Raw genomic sequence first — 26999 nt, 5'->3', positions numbered from 1 at the left:
CAGACCCTCTTTCACTGTCTCACAGAGGATATTGCTCTGTATGGCAGTCGACCTTTGTGCATTGTCCACTCAAAGATTCTCCATGGCACTTTCAGGAGAAGTAGTATGGCCTCTTGTTGTGGGCATGGGGAGATTAATTTGGAGACTAGTTGCTTTAAAGGTTGCCTTTTGCTGTGTCAGAAAAACTGATATCTTACTGCTATGATATCATGTGAAATCGCTCCAAAAACAGAACTGTGTGCATGAAACATTGAGCCCAAAATAAACAGGATCTCTTGAAGCTGATTGTGTTCAAAGCTGTGAAGTTAAGATGTCATTCAGAGGTTATATAACTCATGTCTGATTTGGTTTTGCAGTGACCTTCACCTCACACAGGGGCCACATGTTTTGTTTTGTTTTTCAGAGAGATTCTCCTCTGTCCTCGTGGTGAACGATTTAACAGTGTGTTGGCCTGTGTGAAGGATGTGGGAGGATAACTTGGCTTCAGTCTGCTGAGCTCGATTCAGAAGGAGACAGCGAGTCATTTTTCCACAAATATCTTGTTAGTTTCTTGGTGTTTGTACTGTGACGATTGCTCACCCAACAGTGTTTGGTTGCCAGGAGTTACTCGAACACACTGGAGAAAATTGTGGTTACAGTTTTGCGTAGATATGTTATCACTGAGTCAAGCATCTCAAGAGAAAGCCTGAAGATAAAAATGTCTTGCATGTGATGATCATACTTAGCTAGAAAAGCATAACATGGCCTTGTGTTGAAAGCTTAATAGTTTTGTCTTTGCTGTAGAGTGTAGCCCTTGAGCAATAGAGAAGAAATCTGTCAAACATAAGCTACGTTTATATATTTAATTTTTCTCTCTGGAAAACAGAGGCTCTCCTCAGTGCAGAAGATTATCATTTACAGATACAATTTGATTACGTGCTTAACATTTAAATCTGTCTTATGACAGGAGATTCAGCTAATCAAATACAGCAAATTATGGACACGACTATGAACACTGTTTCTTTTCTTCTTGGAGCCAGATCCTGATCGCTTAAAAAGCAAAAAAAGGGGAAAAAAAGGAAGGAAAGATTGTTTTTCCTTATGGAAACTCATGAACTTTCTAGTCAAAGTGTTTTGTATGCAGCGTGGTGGTCTTGTGGAAAAGGTCATCAAAATTGGATGCAAACCAGATCCAACTGTTACATCATTGTTTTTGAGTATTTCAAGAAAAAAAGGGTAAATCACAGCTGACAGATTTGAATGTGTCTTTAATTAGCTATCTTGCTGCAGTTCACCAGCTCAACTGTCACTGACATATGGTTTGCTGGTGTATAAGTGGGGGCCTACAGGCTGATTTATAGTTGTGCAGAACACTGTAGCCTATGCAAGTGGCCTACAATGTTGTGAACAATACTTGTGCAGTGGTGTGTCTGTGTCACCCAGCAAATTACCTATTGCTATGCCCTGCCCTCAAAGGGCAAGAGCCAATCACATTTCGTGCAGCCACACAACGCACTCGGACATCCTACTCACAGACCTCCATAGAAAGGCATCAGAAATTTTGATTTTCCTGCAGTTTTATTTAAATTTATGCACTTACTCACTTACTGTACTGAAAAAAATGGTCAAACGATGTGCATGTAGTAAATCCAACACTGATCCGAGGTATTCTGAGGGGCAGAGAAATAATCGATAGAGCGTAGTATCATGATCTGTTGTGTGGCAGTAGTGTGTCAATACACAAACGCCAAGTATCATTTTTTTATTTATATAATTTATTAGTATTGCAATAGAAATTAAACTTTTGGAAGCCCATTAGAGTAATACAATCAATTGCTTTTTCAGCCCACTAAATGCATTTTGCTGCAATAAAAAACAAGGTGAAAACATTTATCTTTAAAACTTAATCTTGTTAGATTAAAAAAACAAATGCTAATGTTTTTTTTTCCTTTGAGGACAAAATTTATTATTGCAAAAAGGTAATTAAATGCAATATATCTCAATATATGTTATTGTGATAATATCCTATCGTGGGATATTTGGTGATTCCCATCCCTTACACTAACTAGGGATGAGAGAGTACACCACTATCATATCTGTAAATGTTCAAACAAATAAATTATCTGTAAACGTATCTGAAATCGGTATGGGCAGAGTTTGAGCTGAAAGTGGGTGTGGCATAAAGTGGAAATGGGTGGGACTGAACTAGGAGCCTTTATTTTAATCCTGATATTGATATAGTTTGATCAGAAGTTGTTATATTATTATTTTTCAGAGAAGAATTTACAAAACTATCTCAGGTTTGAGCTGTAAATCATTTTTGATCACAAGAGATTAAACGCAGCTACCCAGTTGAAGACTTTTCTTTATCAGGAATACAGATATTGACACATTTTACTCAGATAGTACTCATAAAAAGTACATTACTATCTGCACAAGATACTCTTTTCAGTACTCAGTTGGACCCTAATGATAATGTTATTAATGTGACGTTTCCCGTTGCTTAAATTAGCTTAGCGGCAAGCAGACTGTCCTCAACTCATGAGTCACACACAGGACTTAAGAGGCTATTTTGGTTTTATTGTCTTCATAATTTGTTGTTTCTTATTTGTGAAATAAAATTAAAGGTTCATTTCCATTGTGGGAAATGGTTTACAGTGTATTAAAATAAACAGGAAGTCTGTTTCGCTGAGACGTGTACTTAAATTTCTTGGAAGGTGCACATCAGGCCAGTGTCGGCGTCAATAAATGCTATGTCAAATGTTAGAAGTTTCTTAAACTTATTCTCATTGATTCTGCTGTTCACAGGAGTTGGACAAAGTCCTTTATAATGACTTTTACACATGTGTCTGTGAAGTGTCAGTGAAGTGTCTCCGCGGTGTCGGTTGCCTTGCCCTCTTTAACATGTATTGCTCCTCCATCTGAACTCGGTGCCTGGAAAGTGTCAGATTATTTTGCTCGCACATCAGCAGTGATCACTGTCACAGGCACATGTGCTGCTGTGACCCCGTATCCTGAGTCTAAAGGGGAGGAAAGAATTGTGACTGCTAATGCAATGCCAGTGAGGTGTTTTTTGCACTTTTGGAATCAGCAACTTGTCAACCGATGGCAGAGCAATAACAGAAAGTCCGATAATTTCCCCTGCTTTTAGTTGACTCATGGCGATACGGTCCTCAGAGGCATATTGCGGGTCATGCACATGCTCCTGTTTCTCAGAGATGGAGACAAAAACATCACAGGGCTTCAAGAATGAGTCACTGCAGAGATGGTCAGAGGGTGCTGAGAGCCAAATTGAACTTTGCTGTTTTGTGTTTGTTTGTGTGAAACAAAGCCTTATCTTGTTAACTCCAAAAAGATGCCCTCTGTGAATTTCAATCCAAAAAAAGGATGCGCTAACCTTTTTTTATGACTGATCCCCGCATTTCTGTGTCACCATCAATAATTCCTAAATTGCTTTTCGTCTTCAAGTTGCCGTCATTAATTACACTCCCCCGTAATGAGGTAGTCGCTGTCATAGTTACATGATTTCTGGGCTTCTTTCCATTTGGCAAAGAATATGACCGAGCATCTTTGGTAATTATACAGCAGATGAGGCCCATACTTTTTGCAACACTGCAGCTCCAAAAAATGAGCCCCCTTTAGTTCAATCAAGATTTCATTCATCTCCTGCTCCACTTTATTTCCTCTGAAATCTCTCTCTCTCTGTGTCTCTGGGCCTCCTCTCCTCTCACATCTTCACTGCTTCTGCCTTTTTATATGTATTTTTTTGTTTTTCCTCAGCCCTGCAGGTCTGCCAGAGCAGTCATGTTAATTTGTTGAGCTTAATAACTCCTCCGACAACAAAGAGAGCCATTGAGTATTGTGACATGAAATGATAGGAATAGAAGTTCCTGAGTGGGGATGCTTGTTGAAGCATGTGCCTTGGCTGTCACTTTTACTAAAAGCCTATTCACAGTTGAACAGAAGGGATGCAAGTGGGTGCGTGGGTGACTCTGTGTGTATGTGTGTATGCGCGTGTGCAAGTTCGTCCTTGTTAGAGACATGTCACAGTCAAACTGCCACATGGTTGAAACAGAATGGCATTTTAATATCTGAAAATAGTCCCTATATGCAAACGACCACAGGCTTTCAGATACACACAGGCAGCTGAACCCTGGCGTTGTCTAAAATATGCCAAAGATACAATCTGGCCTTTATCTTATCTGTAAGACTTCAGAAAAACACCCACGATTTTCAAGGTTAAAGTGCCAAATACATGCATAATAAGGCCTAATTAGGTTTTTTTTTTACTTCAGTTTTACAATATGTTGGTATCCGTTCATGTGCATAGGGTGCAGAGGTGATATTTGCCAGTGGCGCTGCAATCTATCAGTGTTTTGTTCACAGTCAGATGATTGTTCCAGAAGGCTTGTGGGGAAATAATAGGTTGGGAAAAGCAAAGAGCCGCTGCAGCTGATGAACATTCACCCACTCATTCAACAGGCATTCAGCCCCACTGCAGGGTTTTCTGCTATCTACAGTGAACCACAGTATCACCACATTTGCTACAGCCCCCCAAAAACACTGAACATGCCTTGATTTGCTCTCTTCATATCACATGACTAGGGGTCATTGATTAAATAGTCAATAATGGTTTCAGAGATTGACCTATTTTCTCTTGCCTCTCTTTGGTAAGCAAGTAAATAGATCATAATGCAGTCTGTGTTAAGAATGACTGAACAGTGTGATTGCTGCACACAAATGATGCCTGTGGCAGAGAAGGCTATGCTACTGTGATGGCCAGGATCTGGGCCAACAGATTAGAACTAAAGGGGGGGACTTTAACCAGGGTTAAAGGCTGAAGCCAGTTGCTGAAGTTGCCCTCTAAAGCTAGATTTAGAAAAGATATCTTTATTGTCCACTCACGTGGAAATTTGTCTTTGGCTTCCTGACCACTTAAAAACTTCAGACATTCATGCACTTAAAAAATGTCCTCTGCCATGGGTTAGAATATACGAAAAAACTAATTACATAAATAAGCATGCCAAATTGTTGGGATGAAAGTACTAACAATTAATACATATTTCATATATTTCAAAATTAAGTTGTTTGATAGATATTAGTGGTTTTCTCATTATGACTATTTGAGATACGTATACGTCATAGTCATGCTCGCCGTACTGTCCCTTGCAGGTCTGCAAGCTAAAAAATGATGTCATCACGTCTTTCATGTATAGCATTAAGGCTCTAAAAGTTATTATGGTGCTTTGTTGTGTACCTCTGAATTTTTGGAACTTGGCACTGGCTGTCAAGCAGGTTAAGAAGTCACAGCGTCATATTGCGTCATATCATTGGGGTACAACCATGGATGTATTCAACACATGCGCAGTTAAATCTGGTCTGCAGTTGCTGAAAGGCCCAATAGGTGGTGTACTTTCATAGAACAAGAAGATGATTGATTCATTTTACTTACACGCCAGAAGTCGATTGGAATATTTTTGTTTGAAAAATAAAGATATGGGTGAGAATTACAATTCTGCATTGCTTTCTATAAGCAAATATTTTATTGTATATCATTCGTCATCCATTTGAGTGCACTCAAAAACCACCTGAGCAAACACCATCCCTTTGTATCTATCTTCTCCACTTTGTATCCCCCTGCCGTTTTGGAGCACATTGCGATGAACAGTGTGTTGACTATTAAAACCTCTGTGCATGCTCATAGCGTGCTGTTTTCAGAGGTCCATGCCACAGCATCTCGCGCTAGTGTAAACAGAGGTTAAAGTTAAACCTGTCTTGAGCCTTCACTCACTGATCTCTTCCTCAAGCTTGGATTGTATTTCATGTCTCACTGGTACCTGAAGTAACCGTGTAACGTGTCCCCATGAGTGCTGTTCATTGCTTGTCAGATGGTCAAACAGTGTCTGAAAGCCAGCCTTTCCAAAAACTGTTGGATGCAGTTTATTGGTTGATATCTGAAAGCGAAAATTCAACCGGCTGCTCACTTCACGCAACAAGTGGGCGTGTGTGTGTGTGTGTGCATGATCAGCGTTTTAACTGATCTTTCTAGTTCTCTTTATTGTTCGTTTCTCAGTTCATACAACTTCTTCTGTCATGTACAAACTAGTGTTATACAATGAATACCTTTTAAGGAAAGTCTTTCTGAAAGTGAGCCCCTGATATCCCACTTGAGTCATAATTACTAGCGATTGGAATTGGTAACAGTGCACATCTGAAACTTGAAAAATGCTTCTCTAACTGTAATTATTCCTCCCGTTCATACTGGCCATTAAAAGATCAATTCCTGATGTGCTTTCAGTGTAAGTGATGGAGGACTAAATGCAAAGTCAACAGGTGTCTCAGCTTATTGTGGTCAGTTCGCCAAGTGGTGCATGCTGCAGTTTCATGGTGGCTTCTTCTCTCTTCAAATTTAAAATCGTTGGCTTGATTAACCCAAATGAAGACTTCAGAAACCCGTTATATTCGTCAGCGATGCTATGTTGATATTTGTCTACACGTCATCAGAGTCGAGGGTAAATGAATGTATTCAGTCTTCATATTTTGGGAGAATGTGCATAAAGTGCAAGTATTGTTTCAAAGTTTCCAAAACGTCTATGTAGGTAATTATTTCAGAGCTTGACGTGAGCACAGTTCAGATGTGAAAGCAGTAAGATGAAATGGGGGTAAATAAGAGGACCTCCAGCTAATTTCCCTGTAAGATCATCTGTGAAGAGTGAGAGCAGAATGCATTAGTCTGCTTTTCAACTGTGGGAGCTTGTAGGATTGAGCTGTTGGCTGTGTGCCCACTGAGTGTATTCAACCCGCCACAGATAGGTCTTTGTCCTCTGCGCTTTTACGCAGCTGCTAAACAACCGTAAGACAAAAGCATCTGGGGTACCCCAGCACACCAATGAGAAATGTCCACCATATGAAGAGCCGTGCCAGACAGCCTGAGACCATTTGGATGCAGCTAAATGCTACGCTTGGGATGAATTAAGCAGGAATTTAAATGAATACCCATGTAACCCCTATGACTTTTTCCTTGCCTCTTTATTCTGGATTATGTGTAAAATCCTCAAGATGTTCAAAGACACTTTCGTGATAACACTATAAAAACAAACCTTGTGAGGGCTTATTTCTTCACAGCTTGTTGTGTTGCTTATCTAAGATGTTGCAGGAAAAGCACATGACATCTCTTTGCTCATGTTGTTGTAATGTGGTGCTGCATGTGACACAGAGAAACTAGAGTTAAAGGCCACAGGACACACTCTCTCTTTCTCTCTCTCTCTCTGTCTCTCTTTCTCTGCCTCTCTTCTGCCAGGAATCATTTTCCTGCCCAAGAAAAAGGTTTCCAAGTGAGAGTTTTCATTGTCTGCTTATTATCCTCCAGAGAAAAGCTTGATAGGCAGGAGGAGGCACTTCTGCCAAGCAGATGAAAATCTGCAATAGCTGAGCTTTTATAAAGCGACAGCTGCAGGAAACCCAATAGCTGAGGGAGAGTGTTTGGAGGAGCTGTTTGCTTCAGAGGCAGACTGTTGAGGAGTTTGAGAAGATGGATTTCAGTTTGACTAAAATGTTGAACGCTGGATTTGCAGAAGAAAATATTCAATTAGAGTCAATCAGTAATGTGTGATGTTTTTACCATTTGCACACTTTGGTCTTTTTAAAGTTTTTTTGTCACTTAGTGTACTATATGTTAGTTTGAGAGGAAAGGGGGGACATACTGGCTATCAGCAGCTTTAGGGGAGAGGAAATCCCAGATGTTTCTGTCTGAAAAACAGCTTGACCCCCTCAACCACACACACACACACACACACACACACACACCGGAGGAGAGATCAGTTAGCAGTATGAATGTTACAGCTACACTACTGAGAGGTCTCATAAGTCATCTTAGCTTCTGACCTCCACTTGATGGGAAAACAATACTGTAACAATAGTGTCCACAGCTGAAAATGGAAATGTAATGTGGTGATGAAACAGAGCAGAGTTCTGCAGCTCATGATCCTGTGTGTGTTGTTGTTGTTGTTGTTGTTGTTGTAGTTGTTGTGTATGTGTATCTGTGAAAGTTTGCAGATGTGTGCATAGTCTGCCATATATTTGCATGTCATCCCATGACATAACCCAAGATGTACATAACCCTCCCGCAGGAGTTGCTTTGGATGGCCTTGTGCTTGTTGTGGTTGGACAGGTTTAGTGTATACATTATTCTAGACAGTAATAGAACATAATTTTCTGGATTTTTTTGTTCGTTTGTTTTTAAAGGAGCTGTATGCAACATACAGAGCATATCTATGATTCAAAGTCTGGGTCAGGATTGCCTTCACATGGCTCTCAACATGGAGGTGGCTGAGTTGGTGGCTAACCGCTAACGGTGCTCACAGTGTGAAAAGTGCCCAGTGTCCACCTCAGAATTAGAGCCTATGTGTGGTTGTAGCTAATGAAGGAGGATTTTGTGGGTCCATGAAGACAGCACAAGTGGAACTCCCCATGAGCTCTTTTTTTCCTCAGCAGCAGTTTGTGACTCATGGGTGAATAATTGATATGTCAATCTGTTTACAGCTAATTAGATCACATCAATGTATGAGAGGAGCAGCTGCTGTGAGTGAATGCAAACTTTTAGACCCAGCAGACTGAATGGTTAAGTTTCATTTTCAGTTGCTCTGTCTCAGCAGTGTGGTGCTATAAATATCTAAACATATATATTCCAATAGCACTCCTAATGAACAGTCCAGCTCCAAAAATATAAAATCTATTTGTGGCAGCAGTCGTTTTAAATGTGGCAGCCCGCCACAAATAAATTAATGTGTGGGAAAACCTGGTGCCAAAAACAGCAACAGCGCTGACAAAGCTAACATTAACATGTGGGGCGGACTGGAGGATGGGCGCTTGGGTTCCGCAACGACGTTGGTTAAGAAGGCATAATCAGTTCCAGTGGGATACATACACAGGGACTCACATGCATGCATGGTCTGCATGGCTAGCACAACAAAGTACAGAGAAGTTTGAATAACAACACAAGGGAAAGCATTACTTCATTTCCCTACTTTGGACACTACTACTTCACTGTATCTTTACATAGCAAATAGGGGTTTGCTGCTATATTAATGCTCTGGTTGTCATATACAGCACCTTTGAAGTGAAAAACAAACAATTGTGTGAGTTTTGTGTGCAGTATGCATCATGTATTTTCATCTATTAAGACATAATTTAATACAAATTTGAATAATGGAGTGTGTACAGAATGCATTTGTAAGAGTGCAAGACGCTGATAATGATGAAGTGATCATGGGGCCATGAATGGATTCTACTTTGCACAGTTAAAATGCCCAGCGTGATGGACAAAAGGTCATTACAGTCTGTGTTGTTGGAAAACTGCCTATCAGTGCTTAAAGCAATAAAGTAATGGATTGACCCACTCCCAGAGAGGTCAGCCAGGGGAGAGTATATGCCAAGCCCTGGAGAGATTAGCTTCCATCTTCCTCTTGTGATGAGCTCTATTTGCCACTTATTGTTAAGCACTTAGTCTAAACCGCCTCTATCATGCATCTGAGGGCAAACACACCTCTGCAGGGATGGAGGTATCAGGTTCAGGTTACAGCCGACTCCCTGTGCCTCCAGGATCCAGCTGCAGGACACAGAGCGTTGAGACATGAGAGGCAAGCCTTGTGGAACTATGGAATTAGAGTGATCTCTGTGCGCTCTGTTGTCTCAGTGCTGACGATGAATCCTGACTCGATGGGGTCTGACTGGCTGGTCTGTCTAACCAACTGGAGCTACAAGGAGGAGATCTCAACTCCTTCTAATGGGGGTTGGGAGAGCAGCGAGGAGGGTTTGAGAAGGGTAAAGTCTCGGGTCAGGGGTGAGAGGTTGGCAGCATGAGGCGGAGGACAATAGAAACGACGGGAGCGACGCAGAGAATGAAATCCCAGCAGCTGGGATAAACACAGAGGAGGTGGGGGGCCGTTCATGGGAAGCAACCCCAAGATTAGCTGCAGAGTCTCGTCTGATGTGCCCATGTCTCCGTGCTTCATTATGTCTCTATTGTGTGTGTGTGCGTGTGTGTGTGTGTGTGTTCACATGCTTCTGCCCTGTGCAACAAGTAGGAAAATGAAAGACTGTCTCCAGCACTGTTATTTGCCATCCCAGCAACTGGAGTGTGAGAACATTTGAGTTGTCTTCATGAGTGTGAGAATGACATAACACATCTAACACTAGGGCTTGTCAAAATGATTTCCTAGATGGAGATTTTATAAAATGTCCGATAATTCCTCTGTACAATTAAACCCCCGATAGGCCTGTAGAGGGGATGCTAGTGCACCTGAAACGCCAGTTACCACCCACCATTAACCAGTAGAAGTAGACGGAGAGACCAGGGGACCGTCTGACCGCCCCCCTTTCGCCAGCCACTAATGCGTAAAGTAACATTTTAATGTTACAACAACATTAAATGTGCATAAAGTTATTTTTTGTATGTTTGCTTTGACCATGGATAACATCAACCTGTGATTTAATTTGCTAAATTACGTTAGATAGTGCTCACCAGAATCAACATTTCTTCATCAATCTATTATTCTATGTTTGTCATGTTATGACAATAAAAAACAGTTTAAACTACAGTTAACAATATGATTTCTTCAACCTTCACTAAGGAACAGAAATCAGCCTTTAAACTTTAAAGGCTGATTAATGATTTAATGAGTAATGATTTGACTTTTTTGGGTAGATATCAGTATCGACCAATATGAAAATTTTAACACAGTTTCTAGGCCTCCTTACTTATAAAATATCCATATAGATTCAGCGCCAAATTTAATGTGCTTGTGTGTTCTTTGTGTTGAGCTAAATATAACAATGCTTACAGTGATAGATTTTGTATTTAAAGGATTAACAACACTAAGGGAAGCCCCTGTGGGATTTATTTGTACTCTCTCAGTGCAGTTTAATGGACCGTTATTCATTTCAAATGGCTTCGGGAGGTGCTCAGTGTCAAAATGACTGCAGGGTGGTCGCAGTTTGCTGTTAATGTGTGCACACAAAGACGGACAGTAGAAAGATTAAATGAGATTAGAAGGACATGCACCTCAGGGGGGCATGATTACATGTGCATGAAGGAGCTCTTAAGCGGCTTTAATCAATATTTTTATATTAACAATGGATCGCATGAGTGCTTGAATGTGGAAGGTGTCGCTCATAGTGACAAACCAACAGAAAATGATCACTACTTTATCGCATTTTTCAGTGTATGACTTTGGCATGCTGCCTGTCCAGCACCAAATGACAAACAAAAAGTTTGTTGAGACCAAATTAAGACAATTTCTGTAAGTTTTTGGGGTAACTTTTTTGAGACAAATAAAGCTTTGTGAAAGAATACACATTTCCGTAACTGTAACCCTAAGCTGCGTTTTGACAAGATGATATAGTCCAACAGACTGTAATAACCTTTTGAATTTTCTGGAGATGGCAGCATGCATGTACAATAGTATAGATTCACCAAGAAACTGTCACCATATTTTGCAAAAAGTATCAAAACTGAAAAAGTTTGACACATTTTCATGAGCTTGAAGGAATAAATAAAAAAAGATGTAGTCAGCCCATCATCTGGATGGTATCCGGATGTTTTTATTACCCCCCACTTCTTGGCAAAGTGTTATCACAATAGAGATTGAAAAGACACAAGGTTATTATGGAGCATTATTCTAACTGGATAATGGAGAGGTGTTTGCTTGCAGTACCTCTTGGCTGGTTCACTGGCTCCATAATGTAAGCGTGGCGGACCACAAAGACGGCAAAGCCTCTTCCAGACCAGAAGGATCATTAAAATATTTAGTGTATGCTGAAAGAAAAACAAACAGACCGTTATTTTCTCTATAATGGCAGAAGTTCATGGTCTGCATGGGAGGTGGTGGGCTACAACTACTATAAACGCCTCCTCTCTCTCTTTCACTCTTTTCCAGGTTTATGTTTCTGTTTCCTGGCATTGATTTGCTACTTTGACTCCAGACTGAAATTATGAAATTCTCAGTCTTTAGGTTTTGACATTGCGTTGGTTTTCTGTCCAGCCAAGCCATAGTGGCAGTTTCCAAGGTACTGTAAGAAGGATAATACGAAGCATCTGCGTCTCTTACTCTCCCTGCTGCACACTTAGGCCAAAACCACAGTGGCTGCAGAGGTGCCAGAGAGTCAGGGTTGTGAAGTCATTTTTAGAAGAAAAACATGGCTGCCAGGCATCCCTGAATGAGTGTTGCTCCATTTCCAGACCTAACACGATATAGTATCACAAACATGCAATTAAAGAAGTGCTGAGTCATACTTTGGGCATTGTTTGGTCAAACACTTGTAATTACAATGGAAAGAAAAATCTGATCTGGAAATTGTTCAGTGGAAGAAACGCCAAGACATAAAGTATGTCTCTATTAGAAATGGTTGAAACTGAATAGCAGAGCTAGGTGTCTGCTGCTGTGCTGCACTAAGTTAGGTTTTCTTCATGTTAAATTCTTCAGCATGAATTTTTCATTGTGAAGAACTAGTTAGTATGTTCACCAGGCATTGGGGGAGTATACTTTATACAACTTTTCCACATATAAAGTCTTTTGTGGCTTCAGAGGAAGCTGTCTGAAGTCTCAAAAATAGCCTTGAGTGATGTGGATTGAGTCAGCGTTGGTTGGTGCTAAAGATTACGAGTTTGAAAATTAATTAAAATGTCAGTGTGGAGTTAGAAAGAAGTGAGCATACCAGACGTCTGTCGCTCGCTCAGCGTCTCTGCTTTAAGATAGTGGCTCCAGGCTAGATTAGTGGCCAATAACTTAACACATTCAAATCTCTGACTGAACTGTTGGCGGTGCATTGTTTGAAGGCATCAGTATTTGACAAGGAAGAACTCGCAAGAATTTTTGTGCGTTTTGTCTTAAAGAGAACCTATTATGCTTTTCCTCATTTTTTTTTTCATATAATATTACCATGTCAAACTATACGTGGCAGAAGTCTCTTATAATTAGTGAAACATAAACACAAAGTAATCCCTGTATGCATAAAACTCAGGCTTCAGACTGCTCTGAATGCTCTGTTTCCAGTGTTTTTTTTTCTCCTTGAAACAAGCTGATGTCAGCTCATAACGGATTTATCTGTTGCAAATGTTGCTGATTTCTCTTGATTTTGGATCATACCACTGGAACATGTCCTGTTGTCAAGACTTTGGTCTAGAAGTCATTTTTATGGTAGAAAGCACTGCTAATATACTCCGTTACAGTCATTCCCCCAACTGCAATGATGGGGAAGAGACACCGAGAAGTTGAAGGCCCGGAAATGCTGACCAATCAGAGAGTAAACATAGGCGTTCAGCATAGACAATATGAGGCAAATTAAGTGTTTTTTGAACATTAATGCATGTACATGTAAAAACCCAAACTACATATATGAACTGGAAAAGGTCCAGTGTGTTGGGTTTAGGATCGTCTATTGGCAGAAATGGTATATAATAATCATAACTATGCTTTCATGAGATTAAAATCACCTTGAAATAAGAATCAGTGTGTTTTTGTTACCTTAGAATTACCCATTGAAACACTGACCCAAGATAAAGCCATTCATCTATTTGCGTTGCCCACCAGAGTTTTCCTAATGCCTGGTACATGATAGAAGTTTCAGTTCTGCCACCTCACCATGAGATGACATTAAATCCTACACACCGGACCTTTAAACCTTTCAATGAAAGACGAACCTAATTTAAGTTCAAGTATAAAGGTTAAAAGGCCTTTATTTATAATACCATAAGTAACTGAGATACCTTTTAACCTTCACTCTAGGAATTTCCTCTTTCTTTCTTTCCTTTTTCCTGCTCACAATGATACTGAAGAAAATTGTATTTTTCTTAGTTTATAGCTTTTTGACAAAGCCAAAAGGAAGCACGAGGCTCATTATAAGTCAGCCCACTGTGGTTTTCCTTCTCACAGTCAACATATTTTGCTATAATGGATGAGGACAGTTAGCAGATTCATTTTTTCCATTGCAGAGAGATTTCTTTTCTTAGGAAATAGGAATACAACTCAGTGGCTCGTGTAGGTTGAAGGCTTACATGGAAGTATTAGCTGTTTTTATAGGCTGACATTGAGGCATGCATTTTAATGTACAGCAGATCATATATGCTGAACTGTTCAGCTAAAGTACAGAGTTTCTAATGGCTTTGTTAGACTTGCAGAGGAAAATGGGTCAGCACAAGTGAATGGATCTGTATAATGGGTTTGTAGTGCGCCGCTTTTTGTGAACCAATCAATGACTTGGATTCAGCATGCCAAACATGAAGGCAGACATACAGAGCAGCAGACTGACCTATGAGGATGGCTTGCATTTAAATCCAGGACAGTAATGCCATCACGGTGCACAGGAATGCTATTCAACAAATCACCAAAACAGTGTTTACAAGAGTCTCTGTCTCCAGCGTCGTAATGTACCACTAATCACTGTCATGGACAAGAAAGGGAATGTTGGAGCTTTTTCCATGAGAGCAGCAAAATATTCAGGGGTATTTTGACAACCAGTTTGCTTCCTTGTTTTGGCTTCCTTCTGCGTTTCCACAGACTTTGGCTTTTCACAATCAGTCATACCTCATATGGTTTGAAATGTCCTCCTCTGCCCTGGTGTGGCGAGCCTGCTTTCTCAGGCTGTTGTCAGTGTTCGTAAGTGGTATTTGGGCCGTGGCACAGACCTGCATCCCTGAGAACTCCTTCCTCGTTGTGAGCCAAGCAGGGTGCAGGTCTTCACGGGTGACTGAACACTGAGGAGCATTCAGGGCCCCCAGTCTCACAGCGTGAAAGGTTGACCCACAATGAAGCCTCCTCCATTTGTATGAGCTTCATCATCATTCAAATTGTGTCCTCAAGTAGGGGAGTGGCGCTGTCTCGACACTGAAGCTGAGCATGCGGCTCTCAGGCTTCTCCTACGTTCACACGAAAATTCCCACAGCCACTCAGCCCGTCACAGTACTTTTGGTAAAGCTCCAATCAGTCTGTTGCTCTTTATGAGTCTAACAATAGCTCTCTTGCTCCATTCATTTGGTGCCACTTTACCAGATTTTATAATTAAATGAATTTGTCAATAAATCACACGACTAAATCTGAAAGGGGCTCAAAAAGCATAGGTGTAAGGATGAAGTAGCAGAGGACTTTTACTTTGATGAGGTTAAAGACATTTCCACTATAAATCAGTGCAGAAAAGGTACACATATTAGCTGTTTTTGGCAAAACAAAACATGCAATAAGTTACAAAAAGAGGACATTTTCCTCAGAAGTTGATGGAGTCCGAAACAGACCTCAAAGCAGAGACAATATTTAATCCATCAGGTGGCCATCAGCATTGTTAAACATTGCTACTTGGTTGAATTTAGGTTGTCGGGTCACAATGTCAGGACAGCGACTAATAGCAACTTCACTTTGACAGAAAGCACTGGCAACAGATGACGTTGATGTTTCTTAGGTTGTGTTGTTAAGTAGTCAGTGGTGGGTATTACCAGAGGTAGCACAATATGATATTATTGCAATTATAACATGTTGCGATGTGCTGAGTATTGCAATAACATATATTGCAATATACTGCGATTTATTTCCTTTTTTCAGCTGCAAATGAGGTCTCCAAAGGAAAACTTTGTCAACATCTGTATCTATCTAATAACCAGACTGAATACTTATCTTACTTTAACCAGTATATTGAGGCAGAATGTATCTAACTATGAATCTATCTATCTCATGTCTAATATCGTTATACAATTAAAATATAGCCAACGTGCTTGACATCCCAACCAAAATTTAATGTCCGTCCTACATAAGAGTCCGATGTTTCTCTGATGTCGTATTGATGTCTCGTGCCAGCTTGGCAGGAACACAACTTTGAATGAATTTGTATGCTTGATTTGGGTTTGCTCTATAAACATATTTTTGATAAAATACACCAAATGTACAGTTCCTCTTTGATTAAAAAAACAAGCCACTTTGTTGTTCTACAAAATCATTGTCTATGACATCACAAGTTTGAGACTAACTTCTCTGGTTTCTGGCTTTGAGAGTTTGTGATCACAAATATTTATTGAACCCCCCTAGGCCATGGAAAAAGCATATTATGATTCTTAATTTATGTGGCGTTCTCATTTAATCTCTAAGCCAAAAAGCATAATTTTAATTGCAGGGTACATTTGCCATTATTTCCAATTAAAACCAAATGTTTATTTTACTTGAATCGAATGCATTGAAGTTGGTCTGAAAACACAATATGCCCACATCTTATCACATGTTTTGAATTTCCTTTTGCATTTGTGCAATAAACTCAGATATTTTGTTCTTTTTAAAAGTCTGCAGATGGATCGCTGGCTGGTATTGATTCAGCTGTACTCAGTTACTTGGATCTGTGTCTTTGTTGTTATGTGACACATTTAGTCTTGTGTATAAACTAGTTTTTTTTAAGTTTCACTTGAGCCTCTCTGGAAATTGATTGGGAAATCACAAAATCAGCTACCTCAAAATCAGCTGTAAAGAGTTCAAACCCTCATCACGTCTACATATGCTCTGGAGTCATCCCTTTCCCCACTTCACAGGGATGTCGGTTCTCCCGGCGTTTTACACAGCTGACGGTGAAAAAGCAAGAAGATTAGTGCTGCATTTGTTGTTGTGGGATCCCCGCTAAGTTCACTTCCCTGACCCCTGAGGCTGCCCTCCCCTGCTGGTCCCCCTCCTCTCTGAGGTCTGGTATCCGTGAGAAGACCCCACTCCAGTTCTGCTCCAGCGGGGCTCTCTCCCCCCACCGCTGAAAGGCCTTTCTCTCATTAGCATGCCCCTGGGGCTCCTCGGCCTGCTGTTGCCAAACAAACACAGCAAAGATCTTCTTCCCTGTCTCCCTCTCTGTCTGTTTCTCCACACTCATCTCACTTACTTTTTTAACAAGTTGTTTCTCACTGTATCGTGTCTCCCTAACTTTATTAGCTTAAATTCTTAATGTTTCCGTCTTGTTTTATCATCTGGATCTCCCATTTTCACGTGCTGTTTCCTCTGTTGTTTGCATCGGCCCAGAGGACGCTCTGTGTCTTTGCGTAGGAAATGTAGATTTGCCTTTCTTTCCTGTGTCCTTTTTTATTCGAGTTTCAAGCCACCAGATGGAGGGAAGACAGCGGTCAGAGGTTGCTAATGTATGCTGCAGGAGCAGAGGGCATATGGTGCCAATCAGAAGATGAAGGGCTAACCTCCCACACACACACACACACACACACACACACACACACACACACCCCCTTTCTTGAACCATGGTCGGAAGCGAAATAAACAGTGGTTATTGTGTGTATATATGTTTTCTGCCCCAGTCTTTAGAGCACAGAGCAGGTTTTTAGACACTTAATTGAATAAAGTAGGGGCCCATACTCACCCATCTGCACCCACGTAACAACCCTGTTCTTATTTGATTGCTTTTCATGCTTGTACAACAGCGTAGAGGGTTTGTGCGTTATTGGTAGCTTAATTAGACTGAAACTGAACTGCAAAACAGCCAGAACAAATAGAGCAGATGCACATTTTGCCTGTGAATCTGGATCTTAAGTAATATATGGCTAGAGCACAGCAAAGACTCCTTAGACAAGACCACTACATCCTAGAAAAGGTGTGATGTACAGTGGAGCAGTGCCTTGGTTAGGAAAAACGGACAAGAGCGAACGTGGAGGGGAGAGCAAGAGAGAGAGAGCAGAAACGTGCAGGAAGGAAGGAGAGTGAGCGAAAGAAGGAGCAGGAGAGTACAGGGGAGAAAGGAAGAGAGAATTTTGCTGAAAGGAAGCATTTTTGTTGGATGGGAGAAAAACAACCATGGAAACTCCGTCAGAAGAAAACCAAGACCAGAGGCTGGACAAAAGAGGTACCAATGAGCGCTCACAAAGAGCCAGTTCAGTTCTTTTCACTGCTCTGTTTACTGGGGCTTTTACCTACTCCAGCCTGCTTGGTTTCACTCTGCACAATAGTTGGGTAGATTTTGCTCAGCGGGGACTTAAAATGTTTAAATGTAGCGCAGCATCCTCGTTTCAGCATTTGATTGCACATCACTGTCGTCTCTGTCATGCTTCTAGTGTGTTTTTTTTCTCTGCAGTGTTTTGCTTGTGCTTGTATTGTGATCTAATTAGTTGAAGTATGTTTGCAGCAGACCTTGCTCCTGCAGCAGGAGAGACGCTGTATGTTGTTGCTGGTCATCATCACGCTAGTGTCACTTTTGAGGACAATGAGTCTGTTGCAGAATCAACAGCAGATCAATCAAATCTGCTGGGAGCGTTTGAGTTGTTCTTTCAGGGGGGGAACTGATGATTAATGAGGTGGATGAGGCGCTGGCAAGGACAAAGATAAATGAAGCAGACATTACCATTCTCACAAATAGACAGCCGTGAGGAGTGTGTACACTGAAGAGAGAGAGAAAGTCATTAACTTGCTTGCCCCCTTCTTGTAGGAATTGGCAGAAACCATTGATTTTTCCATCGTTTTTTGTTTAGAACATCTACTGCAGGTAAAATATTAATTGCATATTCAGACAAACACAGTTCTTAAGAAGTCTAACTTTTAAATGTCTCTTTTCTTTTAGTGATGTTTTATCATCTTTCAGTATGTATTACCGGAGAGATTTATTCCAATTTTTTTATCTAATGGCACCTTTACATGTGGTCAAAGCATTAACGATGGATCAGTTCCATTAGGTGTGTCAGTATGCTATTCCAGTGAACCAGCATACACAATATCAGCACCTTGCCTACATGGAACGCAGCTATCATTGATGTTATTTAATACAGATGTGCTTTTCCCACAATGACATGTCAAAATGTCTGCAGTGAAAAGGTTCTATTGAAAACATAATTGCATTCAATCTTATAACTGCGTTCAATCTGATCACAATGCGTTACTGACTACTTACGGTGATGGTTTGGCTGATCGGATCAAAATCTGTCCCCAATGTATTTTGAGCGCATTTACACCTGTACTATCTGGTTGAGCATGATCTGGCTGCAATCTGAATGCATTTTAATGCAAGGTGTAAAGGAGGCCTAAGTCTAATTTCCCGACAAACTAAGCATTTTTTCTCAGTTTACTGGACCTTATATTTTTTACCTCTTTTAATGGACATAAATCATAAGTATGAGACCTAAAATAGTTCCACTGTTCTGTGTCTGCTAACTTTACAAGATTGTGTTAATTTCCAGTAGCCTAGCTGTCCCATCTACAGCTCTGTATACACTCAGCCAGCCAGGGGTCACTCACTTTTTGTATTTTTTGGATATCTTATGAGGACAGTGGAGGAAATCAGGAAACCGGGGACATTGCAATCACATGGTGGGGATGTTTCTTTTTAAAACAATCTGTTCCTTGTGTGAGAAAGCTTAAGCTCGGTGGGTAACCTGTGGGCCTGTAAAAACCCATTGAGACACTGTGTGTGACACTGATCCATAAAATGAGTTGCCCTGACTTGACTCTCCTATCATTTATTTGCACATCATACAGCTCGTGTTCACAAATTTACTCCCCAGCTGAACCCGCACACGCTATTTATGAGCCATTACGGCCATTGTTGCTTTTTATTGTCATTGAGTACATCCACACATCTCCCTCTGCTCCTTTCACACACAACCATGGATGAGCGGCAGTCAACAGCTATTAGCTGACAGAGTATAACTTTCCCTTGTTGGATAAGTAAACAGACCACTTTTGACGAATTGGCAGGCTCATATCTTTCCCATGTCCCTCGAGAATGGCCATTATAGCCATTATGGTATTTTTAAGTCTCCTCTCAAAGTGAAGCGTGTGGAAAATGAGACTGTTTCTCATAAATGGTGTTCTGGCAGCTCGCCCCAATGAAGCAACAAACAACAATACCTAACATTAGCTGTAAACGGACACATCTGTTAGCAATGAGGCTCGATGCTCGATTAAATCTGGATGGCTTTTTTGACTGAGCTGGAAGCCAATTTGTTGTTCAGGGCCAAGATGGAAGAGTTGCAATGTCTTCATCACAAATTGTGTGTGTCTGAGTGTGTTTATTTGTGTGAGTGGGATTTGTTTGCATACAGTGTGATGTATGCACTTTTACTATATAGTTATGATTATGTGGTGCTTTGTGTGAGTCGTTGTGGGTGTGTCTTTGTTTGTGTGTGGCATGGAGAGCAAATTAAATGATGTTTTTCAAAACGTCTGCTGCTCACTTGACCACATCCAGTTGCTATTTCTCTTTTTAATCAGAGGTGAATTAGGCATTTTCCCAGCAAGGGTCCCAGCTGTTGAAAGATTTCAGCTGTGTGGTGTTGGCAGGCCGTGTGATGTCTGTTGCTGAAGGATGGAGGGAGGCAATGAAGCAGAGCCAGCTGCAGGGGTTGGTGTGATGAGTCTGGGCTCAAGCAAACTGTAGAGATGCATGAATGGATTCACCTGTATGGAGACACCTTTTTGTTAATGGGGCCCCTGTTGCCCCTTATACCCATCAAGTACAGTGAAAACAGCACACTATAGGTGGCAGCTTCTTTATATTGTGCAGAAAAAAACAACCAAATACTGGTGTAAGTAGTCTTCATATTTTTTTGTTAATGGTAAATCAGTTAATTATTATTTGGGGGATTTATTGATTTCTTGTTTGCAGTTCATGAAATGAGCTGTGCAAACTGCTGAGACTGTGAAAGTGTTGTTATTATGACTTTGCTGATGGCAGGTTGAGACAGACCCAAGTCATCAGTGCTGCAGCGTTACATTTTTTCAGTTGCCAAATATTTTAGTATTGTGGGAGATGTGAGCGCATCTCTAATGAGATAGACCACAAACATACCTCCGTGATCAAATCTGCATTTTTATTTTCCCACTGTCATCCAGTGCTCGAGAATATTTCTCCTACCTCTTTGTCTTTCTGCCGTTTTCTCCTCCATTTTCTACACAGTTTTTCACCTTAGGAGCTCTCTTAAGGGCTAAGATGCCCTGTGAATCACTTTAATCTTTTCCAGGATTTAGTCTTACCTATAAAGGTAAATTCTTTAAAAAAAAAAAAAAAAAAAAAGACATAATTTTAAGAGCTTTCTTATGATTTGGTCAGAAGAAACTCTTTTACTACTAAGCTTTGGGAATACAGCCCCAGATATTCTACACATTTACGAGGCTGGAGACAGTTTTTTCCATTTTTGATTGAAAAATTGTTGTTGATTAATCCGTTTCCAAATTGTTTAATTTTCCATCAACTAAGCAATTAATTAATCAACAAATCAATACAGCTCTGAATCCTGGAATACCACCTGGTCAAAAAAAAAAAAACTAAACAGTTACACAAAACTGCTCACAACAAGGTCTGTGAATTATCTTGAATAACCAGGTCATGATTTCTGTAAAGACACATTGCTGCTGATTTTTTCAAACTGATGTTTTGGCACTTTGAGCACCACAAGTAGAGTGCCATCTTGTTCTGTTATATTGGAGAGAATGCAGATATCTCCAACACTTAGCAACTCACACCAAAACTATCTAGATTTATAAACAGCACTACAGGTAAGAAAGAAAATTATATATATATATTTTTATTTTGGGGTAAACTGCAGGGACCTCTGCAGCACATTCTTCTTCCTCTCTCCCCACATTTTTTTTGTCTTTCTCTGCTGTTGGCTTTAAAACAAAGGTATAAATGCTAAAAATAAAAAAATAGCTGACACACAGTAATCCCAGGGGTCTTGTGGTCCTTGGAAATCTTGGGCCCTGGCGTAGTTGCTCATTTTGCCCACCTTGTAATCCTGCATTATGGTTATTAACTCACAGCTAAGATGGAACCCTTGTTGTCTTGGTCCCTCTGCTTCGCTGTGTCTGTTTGTCTGTCCGCGGGTCGGTCTTAATGAGCCATCTCATTCACACATTGGATGATTTGAGCTGCTTTGACAAACAGGATCCTCCTGGAGTGTGAAGTGGCTGCTGCGGCCCATTGTGGCTGAGCTCTGCGCAGCGCTGGAGGGGCACACAGGATGGAGCTCAGCGGTTGGGCTTGTCCTGGGCCTCAAGCCTGTGGGGCCGGAAGAGCGGGGCCGTGGTTCACTGCCATTCTGAATGGCCCCTGAGAGTCCAGTGTGATGGACAGTGTAGCGCTGCACACACTGGCTCTTTGTATAAGAGCTTCTTGGACGCTCTCTCTCTGTCTGTATTTTTCCCTCTCACACAATGTCATACATGCACACACACACTTTTTCTCACACAAATGTCTTTATTCCCCTCGCTCCTCGTGGTCCCGATGTGGCAAATGTAGCCTCTGCTGTGAGGCCTTGTCATTGTCATTACAAACAGTTGCTAACTTGTCTGTGCTTCTCTCTCTCTCACACTCTAATTTTCACTCTCTCCTCCTCTCATTCATGTACTGTAGCGATGAGGTGGAGAGTCTTGAAGTGGTTGGAGGTCTCACCAGGAGTATTAGTCAGGGACCAGGAGCATGTGAAAGTCATCAGAGGGAAAAGGGCCAACGTGATTTTCATTTATGTGTGCTTCACTCCGAAACAAACCAGCAGGATCCATTTAGTACAAGCTTGTTGTTGAGAGAGTCACCAGCTCCTACTGTTATCCCCCGTGGAGGAGGGTGATTTGAGCTAAAGTCTTTCCCGCAATATCCTGTTTGCCATGTAATCCTGCAAAGTACACTAAGAAAAAACAGTCTATACTTTGCCGTGTGGTAGGTTTACTGATTTATTGACTGCCTATCTTCAAGTTTTCATAGGCACATTACAACATCCTCTATAAAAATTTGTGGTACTCATCAATCTATCTAATTACAGAATCCACCATCCTCTTTTATCTAGACTTTGTAATTTGAATGGATGCAACATAAACAAATATATTTAACTTGAAAAAAGCACTGATACAAGATGCTTGACTTTGAGATAAATGTCGCCTTTTTTTTTTTTTTTTTTTACAGTAAATTAAAACATTTTTTATTTTGGGAAGTATCCTTATTTGCTGTCTTGCTAAAGTTAGATGAGATGATTGGTACAACTGTATCTTGTATCTGCACGGTGTGGCTGGAGTGGTTTAGTACTGCTGGAGTGCACCAGAATGACGCTCCGCCACAAGTTTTTTGGTAGCTTTTTAGCTTCACAGTGATTACGGGTAATTGCAGCCTCTTACATCCATGGTATCGCCTAATGCTACTTATGTTTGGCTGACTGCAACTCTCAACATGATGAAACTATTAATACAGTCAATTTAATTCAACTTTTTATTCGTCACATGAAATCATATGAATACAATTTCAGTGAAATGTAATCTGTCAGTTCCTTCAATTTGTGCATTTAAAACACTATAATAATAATAATAGATATGGCTTTTGTCTGCCAATGATAAAGCAGATGAGGGCAAAGGCTAATATTTTGGGCTGATCCAGTATAGCATGTACATGCAGATAAATGATTTAAAATAAAACTTAGCCTATACAAAGCTTTATCATTGACAGACAATAGCCAGTGGGTTCTGAGATTGTGTTTCGACCGATATGTTCAGCCTCTTCACACGGACTGGTAAACTGTCATTCAAACATGATCGGTCAATACTACACGGACTACAAAAGGACTTCAAAAGGAAACCAGAACACCTATACATCTTGTCCCATGGGCTACAGATTCTGCATACAATCTGTTTATCGAGATAAGGTGTCACAAAACTGATTCAGAAACAACTGGCCTTTTATAAAATGGGCAGATTTAATCATAAGTGTGCACGTCATATCCTGCAGAACTTGTGATTACTTTAAAATCCCACTTCAACTTTGAATGAGACAGAGTTCATTCTGGTGCAGACTGCAGTCCCCATGGTGGTGCTTAAAAGTGGCATTGGGCTTTGATGTCATCTCTGTCTCCCCTGATGTCTAATACCAAGACTAAAGCTTTCACAGAGGCCCTTTGTGAACAGAGTGGTATTCCTGAGGCTGCTAATAGTTGAACCTCGTCAGTGGGTCTGTCCTCATGCCAGTGTTTTTTCAGTCGGCCAGAACAGGGTTATACTAACCTGCCAACATGTCCAGTCCAGCTGTGAAAATACCACCTTGGATTTATTGTGTTATTAAGTATAACAACCACTAAGTGACACGAGGTTTATCCACTGAGAGAGAGATGTCTAACCAATATTCTCAGTCTGGATGCATGGATGCTTCCAAAGCAAACCGCTCCAATTTAATGGACACTAATCAAACAGATGGCTTATCGATCGCATTGGTGGCTTTCAAACATGATGTACGTTTTCTCTCTCTAAGTGCTCCAAGTTAGACAAGCATGGCAGATGCAGTCAGTCAGAGTCAGTCTGACCTTCTCCGTGACAGGCTCCAGGGGAGGGAGGTGCATGGTCAACGTGACATTTTAAAGCATTTCAGTATAGACTCCCCGGATAACAGTGATAGCTTTAGACATCCACTTTATTCTCATTTTCAGATACAGTTATATTCAGGCAATGGAGGCAGACTGACTGTCATGATGATATCACAGTGTTATCAACTTGTAGACAGTTGATCTAATGGGAATAGTGATGCATTTCAAGGCAGGGTTGAAGACAAACAGACACATAATGAGCTTGGCAGTCATGCTGATCTCCATCCATGACATGACACAATTGATTACTTTAAAATGATAAATAGTAAATGAGTGTGACTGCTGTTGCTGCCTTTGTCAGTCTGTGCACATTTAATATGAGCTATTTGATAATAGAGGCGCACTTTTCATATGGAAACATTCCTTCTCTTCGGGCGGGTGAGCCAGTGGATTTATTGCAAAGATACATTCTGCAACTGGATCAGCTGACAGCAACATCCACGACAAGAGCAGTTCTTCCTCTAAACGGACTGTATTTACTTTGCAGCTGGGCTCAATATCCTGTGGAGCTCTGCGCTCTGACTCCCAGCAGCCCACTCGCCCTCCCCCGACATGTTCATCAGAGAAATGTGGGCTGTGGTAAAAGTTAGCAACTCTGCTGTGGGCACACTCATTGAGTTGTGGTTAACATGCTGCCATGGCAACTCCTATTCACTCACCATGGGACAAAAATGTTTTTATCTCCCTGTACTACACAAACAGTAAGGGTGAAGCGTCTGACTAAAAGTGTTGGCCCAGCAGCCGTATATCTGTTTTAATTTCCTTTTGTTACGCCAGCGAGCACAAACACAGATGAACTTTCAGAGTTCACACCTCATGGAAGAGGCAAGCAAGTAGAAAATACTTTCTGGGTTGTTTTTCCTTGAGAAAAACATACATTTGCGTTGAGATCAGCTCTGCAGTTCCAAAATTATTTTCCCTAACCCACAAATAATGATGAGACATACCACTGAATGTGAAGTATTAAAGAAAAGAAATGTGTACATTATATCACTTGGTAGCCCCTATCTACAATGGAATATAAAAACTATATTATTTACCAGCAAGAGCATTTTGATTTTGAGACGCAGGGGACACGTCCCCCTCAATATTTAGAACATGTATCTAATAGGTGCATAAAAAATTAAGTGAATAAAATGTGTTGAATAAAAGTATTTGATGTTCAAAATTCTTTTGGCAGAGGCACCCCAAAATACCCATTTCATCTGTGTTCCCTCCAGTGTTGAAACAAAACCTACAAACTTTGAATAGATTTTGTTTGATGATTTCTACTACACTGCTAATGCATTGTCTTGTTTCTATTGCATAGGCAGTACTTGGGTAATGGTGATGCCATTTAAATGATCTGTTCTGTGAAGGTTCTTTCAAAGCCGAACAAGCCTGATTTTCTACACGACTTTGTAAACCTGCATTTGGGAATGTGTTTGTCAAATGATGTAAGTCCATTATTAACTCTGTTTAGCTCTGTTTTGGTCTCCACAACTCCTGAGAGAAATATCTGGCTCTGTGGCTGCAGGTGCTCTACTATGTTCACCAGCTAGTTGCTAATTTTGTCAGTTAATGCTGCTTAATGCTGGGTAGTGTACTAAGGGGTTATCAGAGTTGTTTGTTTTTGCATAAAACAGCTGCTTGATGCTTTTAAAAACATTACAAAACTCACAGTCATGACATACTGTCACTGCACTGGCCACTGCAAGCTATTTTTGATGTCTTTTGATGGCTTTTAACGGCTTATGTATGCACAAAAGGCTGTTTGCAGAAGTCTTCCAAGAGCACATAGCTGTAATACTAGTTGTCCGAAACTTGCTAATTCCATTGTACAGTGTTCTTTCCATTATTATACATCCCTTGTTTACATTTGTTTGAGGCTTAACTGGCCTCTTATGTCATCTTGTTGTGCCCTCTTTTGCAGCGGCACTATTGCTTATTTCAGTGAACCAACGCCCAATATTGGCATACCAGTAGTGAATGGAGAAGGCATAAATTTATGTTTTCTTTTGGTGATTTTCTGAAATTTTGGTTAAGATTTGTGCTTCATTTGTGTAACCGCATAGACTTTTAGAATTATGGACAAAACCACTGTTACGTCAGCCATTGTGTTGTGGACTCCCATTTTAATGCCTAGAGTTAATCATTTTGGCCGTCATTATTTAGTTTTTTTGGGGGGCCAAAAGTGACCATACTGGGGGGAGAGGCTGGAGTTGTGGAGGAATGATGGGTGGATCTGACTGAGAGACTGAGGACACTATCGGCAGACAGCCTGTCATTTAAAGTGGTCCACCCTTAAATATGTAGAACTGTGAGCCTTAATAAAAAGTGCAGTGGTCATGGATGTAAAAATTACCTATAGAGACCAAAACTAGTTATTGTACCAGGCTGTAATCATTTTTATTTCTGCTGTAAAGTTGGGCATCTTAACGTGGGTGTCTTTGTGGATTGGACTTGATTCTGGAGCCAGCCTCAAGTGGTCATTTGATAAACTGCAGTTTTTGGCACCAGTGTCGGCTTCATTATTCAGCCCCTGGAGGCTGCAGCTTGGGGTGAACCCAACTTTTATAGGTTCATTACTACAAGTGACCTCTATCACGTCTGCACTGTCATTTGTTAATGTAAAGATATTGATTACAGCAGCTTTGAATACTTAATGTGACACCAGGCATATGTGAGAGCTTTA

The 26999-nt window shown here is 40.7% G+C and overlaps 1 protein-coding gene across 2 annotated transcripts in view; it reads left to right on the top strand.

Annotated features, from left to right (window-relative positions):
* Positions 1 to 26999, top strand: part of gpm6bb (glycoprotein M6Bb) — a 39415-nt gene that overhangs the window by 1141 nt on the left and 11275 nt on the right. The window lies entirely within an intron of this gene.

Source organism: Plectropomus leopardus, chromosome 10 (assembly GCF_008729295.1).
Source record: "Plectropomus leopardus isolate mb chromosome 10, YSFRI_Pleo_2.0, whole genome shotgun sequence".
NCBI lineage: Eukaryota > Metazoa > Chordata > Actinopteri > Perciformes > Serranidae > Plectropomus > Plectropomus leopardus.
The sequence above is the reverse complement of the archived record's forward strand: the minus strand, read 5'-3'. Positions and strand labels throughout refer to the sequence as shown.